Raw genomic sequence first — 15,627 nt, forward strand, 5'->3', positions numbered from 1 at the left:
ATCCTTGTGTCCTCGTCCAGGTCTACTACCCAAACAAATGTGCTGACATCATGTCTATTACCAGTGCTGCATGACTAATCTAAAGGTAATCGTGATGTGGGAAAGTACACAAACTAGAAACAGATAACACTATGACTGTGTGTGGTCATGTGACCAATGTTTTTGAGTTCAAATAATAATAAGGAAACGATTCAAGACGCTATTATTATCCAGTACACACATTTGGATTCTTCCCTTAAATGAACAGTGTGTGTGTTACATCTTCTACATTGTAAAAGCTCAAACGAGAGGACAACTTTCAAGAGTCTGCTGACAACAGACGCTGTATGATGACACTGCTCTACTTCTTCTGTGTTGTTGTTTTGTCACCTAACAGGACGAGCTGGAAACATCCCCAGGGTTTTGGGGACATCTGAGACTTCTTTAAAGTTGTTGAAAAGGAGCGTGGGACCTTCAGATATTTAATGATACAGACCACATAACTGTATTCTTATATGTAAAGGCACATTGGTCCTGACTTAGAACTTAGTGTATTAACATGCCACAGCTTGAAACTAAAGGATGTATTCAGTTAAGATAGAACAGATATAAGTAATCAAAGCTGCTCTCTTTGGATGACTGAAAACATGGTCTGTTTTTGTGGGTCCCTTATTGGTTGGTCTCCAACATTAAATGACTGTTCAGGCCAACTTCTAGAGATGAAAAATCAGCTGGACCGGACTCCTTGAAAACTGTTTTAATTGGCCATGTGTTTGTGTGTTGTCTGGTGTCCTTGTCACTGTTCAATTGGCTGATTGAATTGTTTTGAAGCGTTGACGGTTTATCTCTGCTATCTCTTTAACTGTAAAGCCAGAATGAGTACAGGAGCCAAACGAGCAATGGAACTCGTCCCCCATGGTGTAGAACAGTAATGACCACATACAGTAGAAGGTATTGTGTTAAGAAAAGTGGAAGGTTTCAGCAAAGCCAGGGAGTAACTAAGAACATATTTCCAACAATGTGTAACTTATGGTTTGAATTCTGTACACTTAGAGGTGTAGTATGACCATGGGACACAACAATATTGTACTGGTGCAGTCCACACAGGTAGAGTCTTTCAGGCTAAAGCTTTTTCTCCAGCAACAATGTCCAGATAATAGAACATAGATTATTAGAGAGAGGGAGCTGAAAGGATGTCAACAGATGTCGCGAGAGCGCGGGGATCTTGGCTAAGCAGTTGGCGTTTTTAGGCTTATTTACTACTTGACCTTGAAACCTCTACTCTGCCTCACTTTGATTGCTTGGTCTGAGCCGAGTGTGAATCTCGTCAGGAGGACCAATAACTGCCTTTCATAAAGATATCGCTGCTGCCTTGAACTAGAACATCACTATTGGTTATTAGGAGCGGTTAAAGAAATACACAGTTTTCAGTTTATCTTTAAAGTTATTGAGTTATTACAGTTTTGAAGTCATTCCCCTATATGGTCAGATCATAGGCTGTTAATACTGGAAAGGCCTCTTTCGCAGCCGTTACCTGGAGGGGACTCTCCTTGGGTCTCTCACACCCTAGTGGGTCCTAACCACTTTAAAGCGGAGTGTCCCTCCCCAGTCTATGCTTCCCTCTCTGGTATTGGAACAATGGGGACAAAAAGCTTCTTACCTTAGTCCTCTATCCCTTTGGTCCGCCGTGGTCCAACAAGAAGAAAATATAAGATCTAAAGGGAAAAGGGTTTTTGTTGGAAAGTCCTTACAATGGAAGGTTTCCTTTTATTTTATAATAACACAATTGATTAAATACAGAGATTACAAAACAATAAAAATCCTACAAAGGAGTGCTATTCTCACAGTGAGTGACTAGAGCTAAATAAAAGAGAATATAAATCAGTTGATCTCAGTGTAGAGCAAAAGTCAAGTCCCAAAAAGGAAGACTGAAACAGAGAGAAGCTTGTGCTTCCCTCCTATATACTATGGTTGACTCTACATTTACATCATGAACATTTAAATATTCATTTTGGGTTACGTCAAAAGGAATGTAGCAAAAACAAGACATATATGGTTATATGTGTGTTTCTCATGCAGCTGCAGGACACTCCTTTATCTCTAGCAGGGCACTTCTACGTACCCCACTATGTGAGCAGTCCAGTACCCCCAATAAGATTTACAGCCTGCACTTACACAAGCGGTTTTATGACCGCCAACTATTCTAAAACATAATAATATGACATTCCTTACAATGTTATAAGTACACATTATGCATGTAACACATATCAACTTTTTATGATAAGGTTTATAAAAGTAAAAAATGACTATTGTGATTAGCTAAATTCAGCCTGAACTCAGCTTGAGTGAAAATTCTCCTGTGAGGGAGTAAAAGTGTCAGCTGAGCTCTTCAGCTGTTGACGATGAGCAGTCTCCCTTGCTTCAGACCGGTGTGGTGAGGTGAATCATCTGGGATCTTTCAACACAGAATGCATCACTAACATACCTAATGCTAGACCCTGTATACTAAACTGTATGATGTTAAAACATCATTTTGCAATCCCAGCATGCCCAATACGTCTCACACCAAAGCCGCATAAATAAAAAATAAATAAAAAAAATTCCACCTCTCGCCTCGCAGCCAATGTCATGAATCATAAGGAGAATGCAGGATTTTTAGAAATGCACAAAGAAAATGGAAAAACCTTGCTTTGCAACTCAAAGCGAAGCAGCAGAAATCTTTCCAAAGGAGTTGGAGTATTATTGTGACTGCTGGTGTTCTCTGCCTTAGCTTGACATCAGGTCATCCTGCTTAGGTGTTAAACCACTGCATTGTACGTGAAAAAAGAGAGAACAGCAGGGGGGATGGAGAAGTTGGAATCAACAGTATTTGCAATCGTGGCCACACCTGAAGTGACGATGTGGCAGTTTGTAGACTGCTACCGTGTGTGTGTGTGTGTTTGAGAGAGAGAGAGGTAAAGCCAGAGAGAGCTCCCCTATGTGTACTTGCTGCGATGTGTGTGTTTGGTTATTTTACTAACAATGTTGCGGGGAAGGTTCTTAGATGGATTTCCGTATCCGGAGAGACTGAAGACGAAAGAGAAAAGGTTTTGATTGAGTGCTCGCTGAGGTCCCATCAGATGTGGCTTAAAGGAATAAAGGATTCATTTGAAGGAGGGTGAGAAAGATTACATACAGTCCTCACATCTATCCAAATCCCTTCCAAATCCCTCTACATCACACTTATCAAGCCATGTGCAGTGCGCTATACTTACTGTCATTTGTCTTATCGCAAGGCTACCATGTATCATAGTTGTGTGGTGGAAGTGTGACTTATTTCACAATACACTTTGGATCATGTATGCCAGTCTGAACAAGTCACACCCACTGCTCTTTCTGAAAATGCCAAACTTTAATCACAGAGGTATTTTAAACATATACCAGGATTGTCATCATCCAGTCATTTGAGAACCCTCCTTCTGACGCAGCAAAAAAAAGCACTGAAAGGAATCAACAAAAGATGATCCCTGTCTTTAAATTCCCACACCATTGTTGAAGAAACACTTGTTAAACAGTACACATGTATTGGTTAGCACACACAAAAAACCCTTAGGCACAGCCTTGAGCATTGTTTTTGTGTCTTTAGGGTACTTCAGTCTGGACAGCAGTGCCCAGTTTAAGTCTCACCAACATTAGTACTGTACATCATATTAACAAGTGAGGCCATTCAATGCCTCTAGAGCACGCAGTACTTGTAAAATAATGACATAGTGACATTTTACAATAATCACACACACAATAAAAAAGTACCGCTGAGAATGAGAGATAAACAATTTCTCCATTAGCGCAATAATGATGACCGATATCCATCCCATACCTCTTTGAGGCAGTATCGAAGGCTGATACAGGAAGCATTTCCTCATTAGCTTATACCCACAAACCCTGGTCTCATTCTTATTCTCATTACACTCTGATAATCTGGCTAAAAAAACAGAGACAAAATAGCAATGTTACATATAGAATGAGATGTCTAAAGTTCCTTATGTTATAGAGTTTAATGTGGGAGTGCTTTGCAAAGAGGAAAACTGTTAAGTCTGCTACAAAAGCCTACTTGCATTTTGCTAAAGATTTATCAAAACCCACTCGCTGTGACCAAAAGGGCGAGGTAAAAGGATTGATTGACTGCTGGCTATACAGGTGGCAGCGAGGGCTGAAAGGTGTCGAAACCACATCAATATGCTGAAGAGTGGCCGTGGCGCTCTAGACTTGCATTCTGTGGAAGCAGTGGAGGGGGTTTTTATGTTGCAAGAAACATAAAACATTGTCTGGGATCCAGTAGGAGACACATTTAAAATGTTTGAAAAAGAGCTTTGGAGCAGCCTCATGGCAGATTCAGAGGATATATATTGTGGATTATGCAAAGTACAAATCAAAGCTGATATTATAATGTCTCAACTATTAAGTTTTGTTCAGTAAAATTGTACTCTTTATTACCATCAGTAATGTGCACCAGCAGTGACTATAATGATAATACAATGTTAAATAATAGAACCTGTAAGTCTTGGCCTCTGTCCATTAACAGTGTTTGTGTACTTGGCGAACTCAGATTTCAGAGCCATGGTGCTTAATGTTGCTAGGTTACAAAAGTCAACCTCCACTCTCCTTGGTAATGACCATTAGCTCTGTTAAGATAGCCACATGAGCTTCATGTGTGCCTTCTTTGAAGAATATATCAGCAAGAAAACATGAAAACATTGTTTAGGAATGCTGTCCAGGCTTTAGCAGCTGCTCCCGACCTGGAAACTGTTCCCTCGAAAGACTGTCAGATTAGTTTCTCCTTTGCTTTGTTGTTAACAAGCTGATATCAGAAGTCTCACCCTGTCTTGATTTTGATTGGTTGGTGAGTGAGAAGGGACATTGATGTGCTTGGCATTGTTCCAAAAAAATACAATATTTACAACTTAGAGCGCTGAAATTTGAGAGATCTGAGAGAAAACGCTGAACAACAATGAATTTGTATTGAAGATGGCCGTTGCCAGCACCAAATGCGCTGTCTGGTTCTAGAAGGAACAAATGTCATGAGGTCAAATCTGTCTTTGAGGGATGAAATGCTACGTTCCAGGCCTGTGCAAATACATTGCTACAGCAAAGTAGCATAGTGTTTGGTTTCAGGATATGATGTGGATTTTCCAACCTTCCCACATCGATATATTATATGGATTCAAAATGTCTATTCCCTTTATTAACGAGAACGACTTTCACTAGTGTAGATGTAAAAAACTTTTTGAAACCTTAATTTGACAAAATAAAGAGCTCATGGGTATCCTGATTGTAAAATTGGCCTAACCAGTATTTTGGGTGCAGTCTTCCTCATTTTGCCTTTTCTTACAGTAATTAATATTTCATCTGAGTTGGTACTGGTTTACACACAGGGTTTTTATGTGGACACTGTAACATATAAAAAGCTGGTGTAACAGGCCACTGGTGATACCAAACCCTCTGTGCGAATCTATTGAACTAGGAGTACTGAATTAATTAGTGTTTACTCTCAACCAAAGCAACTACTACTCTGACCTTGGCTTTTGAATTTCAGTGAATTGTATTGAAAAGCATTGCCGTGTGTATTGTAACCAGTTTATCATGATTGGTATTGTATTGTGAGGTCCTTGCCAATACCGAGCCCTACAAATGACTGGATCTCAACATCAGAAGGTGTTAATTGTTGTTAAAACTCCAGAGACTTACTGCATACTGTTAGAATAGTAGGCCTTTACTTTATCTTCTACTCAAGTGTTGTTGAATAAATCAGATGAGGTTTCATCACCCGGTACAAAGGAATGGTTTGATATCCACAGCATGAATGATTTTTGCTTACGTTAATATCATACCACTTATTTGATCATGTTTTATTCTATCGGTTTGTGTGTTTGAATAAAATTGTCTGACTTTTTAGTACATGAAGGTGTTTGTGTGAAGAGGGCTTGCAGGAGTGATTGCACATTCCAACATGTGTTTGATGTGGCCCTTCACTGTCAATCACTCACCAATTCAAACATAGGTTTAGTTTAAAAACCATATCAGTTAATCACTTGCCCACTTTTATATAGGTTTAGTGAGCCTTGATAGTTAATCACTTCAACGTTTTTTTTTCCTTTATAGGAATTGGTTACTAGACTAGATGTCAGTTTATGATAAGAAACAGGTAGAACGTGTCCTTCCCCTACAATACAGATAGAGAATAAGTCACCAAAAATGATTGGTCGTGGAAAGCTCATTTAAACCATTTTATGTTTAGAGCTTTTTTAAACGAGTTTTTCAGTTTGGCCTCTGTGAACTTTTCGAACTTAACAAGTTAATTGAAAAATATAACGAATAGACCTTTGTGCCTAAAGACACTTCTTTCAGAGTTTGTGTTGCAATATGTGTCGAGAAATATAATGCGGTTTGTGTTCGTGATCAGGCACACTGTTCACATGGTTCAGGCTGTGTATTCCTGCTGTCGGGGTTAAAGAAGATCACGATCATTATGTGAGAGCAGAAGCAGACAGATTTATAGTCCACTCTTTATGACGCTAATATAAAGCCACTTCAAACTTTCTTACTGCTTATCAGATGACTTCAAGCACAGTGACGAATTGAAGGATTTATAGAAAAACCTTATGAACATGCTGTTGCCATGGCGAACGGATGGCATACAGTAATAGAAAGAGCTACACAACAATGGCTCCTTTGCTTTTATAACATGGATGAGCATTGTTGCATCTTTCCATCAATGTCCCCCTGCCTCTCAAGGTTGTCAAACCGTTACGGATTTGTGCTGCCCATTCTTTTCCTTTTTTTCGCCCACTGTCTCTGTAGCTGTGCAATACTTATGTATTATTCAACCAGCCCTTTGAATGAGCCTGTGTACTACTTGCCCTTTGAGGCTAATCGGCTCCTTCTTCTCCATCAAGCATCGTTTGGCACCATGTTTTGCAATGCACACGACCAAATTGTGTTTTGAGGGATTTGCTCCAGGAATGATAAACTACTGACCAGTGATGAAAATCTGTCATTGCCATAATCCCTCTAATTCCACGCTTTGTGCAGATATGTGCAGGAGGTTGTGCTATGGCAACCATGGGGGCAGACAGGCAATCTGTGCAAGAAATGTGTGAGGAGAAAGTCGCCTCACCAAGTAACCCAATTTACTTTAGTGAAGAATGCGTCTGTGCTGAAATAAAAAAAAAAAATAGAATAAATAAATAAGAGCTTCATGAGTAATAATCCAGGCTGTGGGGTGCAGGAATTGAAATATAAAGCGGGACGATCGAAGGAATGCCTTAGTGTGGGTTTGGCTATGTAAAGGGAGAATATTAAACACCTACGTGCTGCGGTCAGAATAAGGAAATCATATGAGATGATGAGACAGAGCGGGGTGGGGTGGGGGGGGCATTTTTTTAAAGGTCTGTAAAATTTACTGTTGTTTGAAAGGTCACTGTCTGGTGCTGGCGAGCAGCTGGGAGTTGTAAACGACCCTTCTTATCAAATGTTAATGCTGGCAGACCTCACGTCACACACGCCGGCAGCGGGGATATGTCTTTGAGGTCCTGCAGGTTCCATGGAAACAAGTCATTTAATTTACATGCGGAAATGCGAACAGCTAATTGGTTTTTCGTGGAACATCAAATAGCGAGGATGGCTTCTTGTGGCGGGGGCCAAATGGAGGGCTTGTGGGAGGGAAGGAAATGTAAGACCTCCCTATTGAGACAGATGAGTCAGTCTGTTTTTGTCGCAATGTGTGTCACCTGTTTTGTGGGCAAAAGACTCAAGGCCAGGGGGGGGAGGAAGAATATTTTGTGCCCCTGGGGGATGTTTTGTTTTCCAGACGAAGAGCTGTGTTTGCTTGAGGGCAAAATAAGGGTCATCGTAAGCATTTATTATTCACACAGCAAACTCCTCACTGCTTTGTAAAGAAGTAGGGATGCACTGATCCAACTTTTAAGGTTCTAATACTGATACCAGGACTGGAGTATCTGACACAAGTATTAAATGAATAACCTGTATTCTAGGCTGACAGGGTGAGACTGGGTGTCAATAATATATATATATATATATATTTAACAACATTTAAAACACAAAATGAAATAATGTAAGCTGACTGAGTAGGTATTATAACAAAAAATGTTTTATACTATTATATTATTATATACTATACAAAATACTGTACATGTGTTTGTTTATAAGATTTATATAGAGTTTTATACCACATACATTGTATTATCTCAAATGAGTCTGTTAATTAGGTGTTGACAGGCTAAAGGGTTCACGGAGCTCGACCGGAGCAGATATGCAATGCACACGTACACTTTGCAGCGCCACTCCCACCCTTCGAAACTTTAGCTCTGAATATATTGCGATTCTCTTTTAAAGGTTGTTGTAAGATATCTTCAGGCTGCAGAGCTTTTCTTTGTAGCCTTTCGCTTCAGTTAGCGCTCCGTCTTGCTATGATGACGTGGTCGGGGCACGGTTGGTTGGTGTAAGCGTAGCAGCACAGAACCCAACTGAATGGCTCAGTTTTGAGGATCGACTCCAAGGATTGGCACACCGTCACCGGTCCCTGATCGAGATTTTTGGATCCGGATCAGATCGGTTCATCTCTGTAATGACGATACATAAAATAGAGGACATATAGTTTGAAGGAATCTAAAAGAAAACTAAAATTCCTATGCAAAGCAGTATCCTCCTTAATGTGAATTCTCTTTCTACGTATTTTTATTGAAGGCAAGCAAACTTATTTGCCTGGACATAAACACATGCAGAATAACTGTACACTGTGTGTGGTCTGATCATTTCATTCTTATCTGGCAGCTACAAATTGCTGGCTAAATCAGGATGTGCCAATGCTTGCCGCTTTATAAATTCAGCCAATGTGAATATTGATGTACGTCTTGTCTCTGTTGTAAACATCTCGAAGCAGATAGGGGCCCATTATGATGTGTGTTAGAATGCCTCCGGACCACAAGGAAGATGGCACTTACTGTCTGTTTACCATCTCAAGGCTGATAACATGATGTGACGGAAGCAGGGAAATTGATTTGATCTTCAGCCGCGTTGCGATGAATGTTAATTTTGCTCGAAGATGTAATCTTGTGCCATGAATGGTTTGTTGTATGCATTAGTGTAAACCCTTCTGTAGGGAGGGAATACGGCTGTTGTCATTTCCCTTTTGTCCCAGCTGAATGGGAGATCAAATGATTTGTAATTACAGTGATAGGGTGTTACTTTCAATCCAAAAGTGTCGCAACCAGGAAATATAGACGGCAAATCCCCTGGAATTATTCATAAATCTCATAATGTGGCCAGCACTTGGTGATTTCAAGAGAGAGAAAATAAGAGTCGCGTATGAACCCCCTTTGTCCTTGAGAGCTATTAATAAGAGTAAGTTCACATTAATGGGGACAGAGAGACGAAGAGAAACAAAACAAATATATGGCTAACGCAGTGAGGGCCCTGGGTTTTTTGTATTTACGAGTGCCCCAGAGGACACAAAGCATACTAATCACCCAGCTGAGGCCTGAACTTGTGTCCGGAAAAAGTAACAGTGTCAGAGGTAATTACACATGCAGAGTGGGGCTTGTCCAAACACAATTGAGATGTAAAACCGGGGAGAGAAACGTAAATCCACCAGCTTCCTCCAGCCCGCCTTGATGCACTGTTGTGTTGTGCAATGCAGTGCCGCCCCCCCCCACACACACACACACACGCTCTTCTTGTCTCTATCTTCCTTCTCCCTCTTTCTTCCCATCTCTTCCTCAAGACAAGACTGCAGCAGCCCAGTCAGTCTGCGAGGACAAAAAGAGTTGAAAGAAAGAGTTATCTCGTTGAACACTGCCCCCTGCTGTCTGGAAACAGGAACGGCAGCTCAGATGGGGGGGGGGGGGGGCTTGTGAGAAAGTGAGATTGCAGCTGCACATCCCACTTGCTCCATCTGAACACCGAGTTATTCATGAAACGCTTCATGAATACATACATTGCATGCTTTTAAACTGCCAATCGTGCATGAAAAATACAGCCCCCCCCCCCAAGCACGCTGCATGTCAAACTGTTAAATCCATCAATGCACCTGAAAAACTATAAATTATTAGTCATGAGCAATTTACAAATTGATGCCTTTGCATCAACATCTTCTCAGCTGGCTTCAACATGGACATTAGTAACTCATACAGAAGCCTTTATTTGTAAAGAGCAGGGTGTATGCACCATGTTGCTGCACACAGAAAGAGAATGAGGAAACAGGAGGCAGAGAGAGAAAAGACAGAAAGAAGCAACTGAATCATTAAGGCAGACAAATATAGATTTTCTGTCTGTGCTTCAATGTAATTGTACAGACTTGAACCGTCTCTTTGGTGTGTAGGATGTAAATGAGCCCCGGGAAACCCTGTGTGCAGGATGTGTGTTGAGCCTGTGAAGACCGGATTCAGGCTGCTTCCTTATACAACCTTTACAGGGCAAGAGATAAAACAAGACATGGTAAAAGTGTGAGGGGAAGCACAAAAGTTTAAAAAAAAGAAAAAAAAGGGAGAAAAACAAGTAAATCCACAAGCACAACATTCTGAAATTGGTGCTCTTGTCTACATCCACTCCCGCCCTAACCGGTCTGTTGGGCTATTCTCACATCCATCCCAATCTCAGACCCCTCGTCCCCTTTCACTCCCTCAATTGGTACTGTCCAGGAAAATAAACGATCTGCAAGTGCAAGCGCAGCGTGATGCCAGACTTAACTTAGGCCGAGTCGGAGAGATGTTTTAAATTGTATTCTCCAAAGGTCACGCTCCCCTTTCTCACAGTCTCTGCCTGTCACCTCAGCTTTGTGTGCGGAATCCACGCCTATTGATCCGGCCTCCGACGAGCAGGTCCTCAGCAGCGAGCTGCTCAAATCACAGCATGCTGGCGTGGAGGAGGCTCTCACACGGCGCCCTGATCACAAAGCGTTTGATAACGGGGAAGGGGGGGGGGGGGGGGGGGGTGAGAGGGTGCCCGGAGATAGCAAGGCTGGATGGCAGCGAAAGAGGGATGAAATGGGATGGGATGACAGAGAGAAAATGGGGAAGTTGGCATTATATTTAGTTTGAACTACAAATTGTCCGCAGACAGAGCCTCACCCTGATGTCTTTATGTTGTTTGCTTTGTTTTATTTTGGTGGTGGAGGGGGGGTGGACGCTTTGAAAATCCAAAAGTTCAATCCACCCACTCTAAGGCCAAATCACAAGCCCCCATGTGGAATTCCTCGACAATGCTTCTGGCTGCCTGTCTTGATGGCTCAATGCTCCATGTATGACGTGAGGTGCCTCAAAGGGAGGTCTGTGCTTTCATTCTGCCCAAACTTGATAACAAAGCTGCTGAAACAACAAGGCTTTTCTAAATACAGAATAAAGAGTATTTATGTGCCTTAGTCTGTGTGTGTGTGTGTGAGAGTGTGTGTCATAGACAGAGAAACAGAGGTATAAACGTTGATATTTTTGGGGGTTTAAGTGGCGTTTTCAGTCCTTCATTCTTTAATCTCTGCTATTTCCTGTCTGTCTTCTCCCTGTTTTGTCTCGCTGTACTGCTGTCTTCCCTCCCTTTTACATTCCCCCTACACGACCTCTCAAAAGGTGTGCCACTGTAGAGAATGAATTACATTTTCACTTAGCATGACAAATTAAAAGATCTATTAAAGCAAGCAAATGTCATCTTTATTTGGCGGGGGGGGATCAATAAAGTTGCTGGCGATCCAAGTCTCTTTATCGGCAGCTCTAGCCCTGCGCACGGGGGGCTCATCAATCATGCTGGCCCAGGATTTGTGGGGTCATCGCGGATCTTTACAAACAGCCGCTTGGGATACAAACAGGCTGAGGAGTTGTTGAAATAGTGCCTTTGAGTCGCTGTCCACTTGCGTGTGAATTAGCAATTGATTGCCGCCTTATGTCGGACTTGCGGACAGTAAGTGCCAAAAGGATGGAACCCCTGAGCATGCAGGAACAATCACAAATGGATGTTTGATTATTGAAAGAAACAAAGTTGCTTTAAAAAACGCCTGTGGGCCTGAACACTTCGGCACATTTTAATTCAGGTCACATCGGGAGCAAGAACCTGCTTTTTTAATGGGACACTCGTTTAATTAGTTAAATTCATCCGTAACCAGTGGATTGCTTCTTACAAGCCTCTGACACAATATCCTCCTACGCTCATCTCTTTCATGAGTGTGTGCTATCAGACGCAGGATAATGAACTACCTCAACAACAATGGGACTGAACATTTAGCCTCATTGTCATGCCGTATCACCGCTCAGCCAGTCCCACACAATGGCCACATCTAGGATTAACTTTGAACCTCTTTGGGCATTACATGTCGACGATCTTATCTTTTGTTTTTCTGTACATGCTGTGCTTAAGGAGTGCACGCGTGAGTGTACACATTAGGATCAAGGTCAGTTCAAGGTTTTTTTTCCTTCACTTCTATGAGCCTCCTTTCATCAGTTCTGCAGCATGGAGCCTATGTATAGAGCATTATGTAAGACATTTAAATGAATGATTTATATTGTGTTAGGTCTGATAGTTTAATGTAGAAGCTTAAAAAACATAGTGATTATTCACTCAAAACAGTTCCAACATCAGGTCACTTTAGTTTCATCCTCAATACTCAAATAATTAAGTCTTTAATAGTCATGTGGTGAGTTTCAGCTTTTTTGGTATTTTCCTGATGCCCTTGAGCAAGGTACCTAATCCTTTACCATGCTGACTTTATACCATTGTAGAGGACAGGACCTTTAACTCTGACATACATCTACAGCAGCAGCATATACAGAGGATGTTCTTTGTGCTAATTACCAATCAGAGTGAAAAGATGAAAATTCCCCCAAGGGAAAGAAAAAGTTATTTATTCTCCTTTCAGCAACGGCAAAAAAAAAAAAAATGCAACCAGCACCACTGAGCAGGGTTCAGTTTTCTTGGAGGGGAGCGTGCTGCTTATGACAGGAGCCGAAACGCTGCTCTCTACTGCCATCATGTGGTAGGAATAAATACAACCTTTCTCGATGCTTCCCTGCACTGAGGGCGTGATCGAAAATGTTCTCAACTGCAATTCCCTCATTTAAAATCTCTCATTTATTTATGAAGGGATCAGTGAGTGTTTGTCTCTGAGCCTGCGCAGGTCGAGTCTTAACTCGGTGAACAGCCACACACGTTTAAAATGATGGATGCCGTGGACTGATTGATCAGATTTACACTGTTTCACCTGACTTGACCATTTAGAGAATCAGTTCTAATTGTACCTACAGGACAAGAACAAGATTTATTTTGATGCTGCTTTCCTTTCCGACTTTGTCAAGGTAGTTTCCCTGTTACACAATATAATCCAGACTGCCCCAAAAGGTTGAGAAAAATTGGAGAAAAAAAATGGCCCGAGTCATGCAGGAATATAAACTATATAAGCTTTAAAATCCAATCATGTGGAATCATGAGTTAAGTCATACTCCCCTCTCTTACTGTTTATATAGCAAATCCTTTAAATCACTTGGCCGAAGGAAAGGCACTCAAAGAAGGAAAGAAGAACAGAGGCTGGAGTTACTCTAATATAACCATCTAACTCATTATCGCATAACCTCTGTACTGTAGCAGGCAGAATATCACAGAATAATATACAGTACATTTCACGCTGTAAGCTGCAGCCTCCATCGCTCGACAGCCTACACCATCAGCGCCTTCCTTCCTAACTCGCAGTGTGCAGAGAGATAATCACTCCTGTAATGAGTCCCCAAATTAGGAGGGGAACGGCATGCCAGATTAGAGCGGAGCAGCGAGCCAACAAAGGGCTCTGGGAGAGGGGGAAGTCGGGTTGATGGAGGAGAAGCAGCAGAGGAATAGAGAAGGGGAAGAAAAAAGAAAAAAAAAAGTCAGAGGGAGAAAGAGAGAAAAGAAAGTGCTGGCAGATAGTTTTATTCCTTAATTACTTCCCTTGTTAACCCCTCTCAGCAACTCGGTGTCTGGTTCGTGTGTAGGTCACAACTACAAAGTGTCTGGATGAAGAGGCCAGGGACAGTTTAATCCCGCTTCCCTCTGTAGCGCTCTGCTTCTGAGACAGATTCTTCCCACCGTCAGTTTCCTTCCTCCTGCTGTCTCTTCCCCAGATGAGAACTTTCCCGCAGAGCCACACGCAGCCCCGCGCCTCTTCAAGATAATGATCATGGGAGACAGGTTATTTGAATAGTGGTTGCAATGAGAGAAGTTCACAGTCTCCTCTTGGGAGGACGAGGTATTTTGGTCTCTCAAATATTGTAGATAGATATTTTTGGGGGGAAATTCAGTTTGGGAATCAAGCCTTTAGATTTTGCCTTCTGAGAGCTGAGATTTCCAGACAAAGCAGCATTTTAATCTTTGGATAAATGTATCTATTTTAAATATCCAATTTCCCTTTGATGACAACTATGTGATAGCGGTATTTTTGCAGTTATTAGAATGAGAAATGTTCTCACTTTGGAACCACACATTAGCTTTCACTATGCTTGCTTTTGATGTTGAATCCAGGGCATTAGCTCACCAAAAAGGTGTCCAAGTATTTTCTGATGGAGGACGTGATCCTGAGAGATTAAAAGTGCTGTCAATAAGATAAGGTGTGCTAAGGTGTACACACATTCACAAACACACACTGACCCCCCCAACCTTGAAGGGCATGCCTTATAAACTCATCTTATGGAGGGAAGATAACACCGTCTGTGTTATCTATGCCGCTGTGAATGAGACTCGAGTTCAGATATCGCAGCATGTGATGAAAACAGTCAAAATGGGACTTTTTCCCCCCATCTGCACACAACAGCAAAAATCAGTGCATGCTGCATCTTGTCATGTATCTTACTAAGAATACAACACGTCCCATTGATTAACTGCTAATTAACTATAACCTAAAGAAGCATAGAGAAAGGATTGTATGTCTTTATATTGCCCTCTAATCAACATGCTAATGGTTAAAAAAAAAAATCTTATATTTCCCGAAAAATGACTGTGATCTCTGCTTCTTTCGATATCACAGTTCACAGTTATTATACCGGCTCCCAGATACTAAATCTGCTGAGAGCCAGTGAGTGACCCCAAGAGGAAGTTAAGCGGGGAGCTGGGCTCATGCAAATGAAGTGGTTATGGAAGGAAATAAGACGTTATGTAAGATTTATTTGGGGTGAAGCTCTGACAAACTAAAACATGTTTACAGTTTTGCCAAAACTGTTCAAAAAAGGGATTAGTGCTGTTTGTGTACACCGTTTGTCTCTGTGTATACAGTCACACCGCGGGCCACGACTCAAATTCACAGGTCGTCATAGACACCCCCCCCCCCCCCCCCCCCGAGTCTTATTGGCACCTCGTTTGGCTGCTCAAGTCTGGTTGGTCACCTGATCACTTTGTTTTCATATAGTTCTTTCTTAAACAGCAACATGACGAGAAAACCGGAAAATACAGAAAAAGGCCAGCGCCTGTGCAGACTGACACTACCACACACACACACACACACACACGTCGAAGTCTAAACTTCTGGTGTTGTGAAGACACCAACAAATTACAATGGAAATCCTGAATTGAATAGCTTCGACTCAGTCACACTGTGACAATCCCTCCACACCTCTTGGTGTTTCCGTGCCGCTTGCTTGTTCCGGTCAA

Source organism: Symphodus melops (assembly GCF_947650265.1).
Source record: "Symphodus melops genome assembly, chromosome: 9".
In the NCBI taxonomy this organism is placed as follows: domain Eukaryota; kingdom Metazoa; phylum Chordata; class Actinopteri; order Labriformes; family Labridae; genus Symphodus; species Symphodus melops.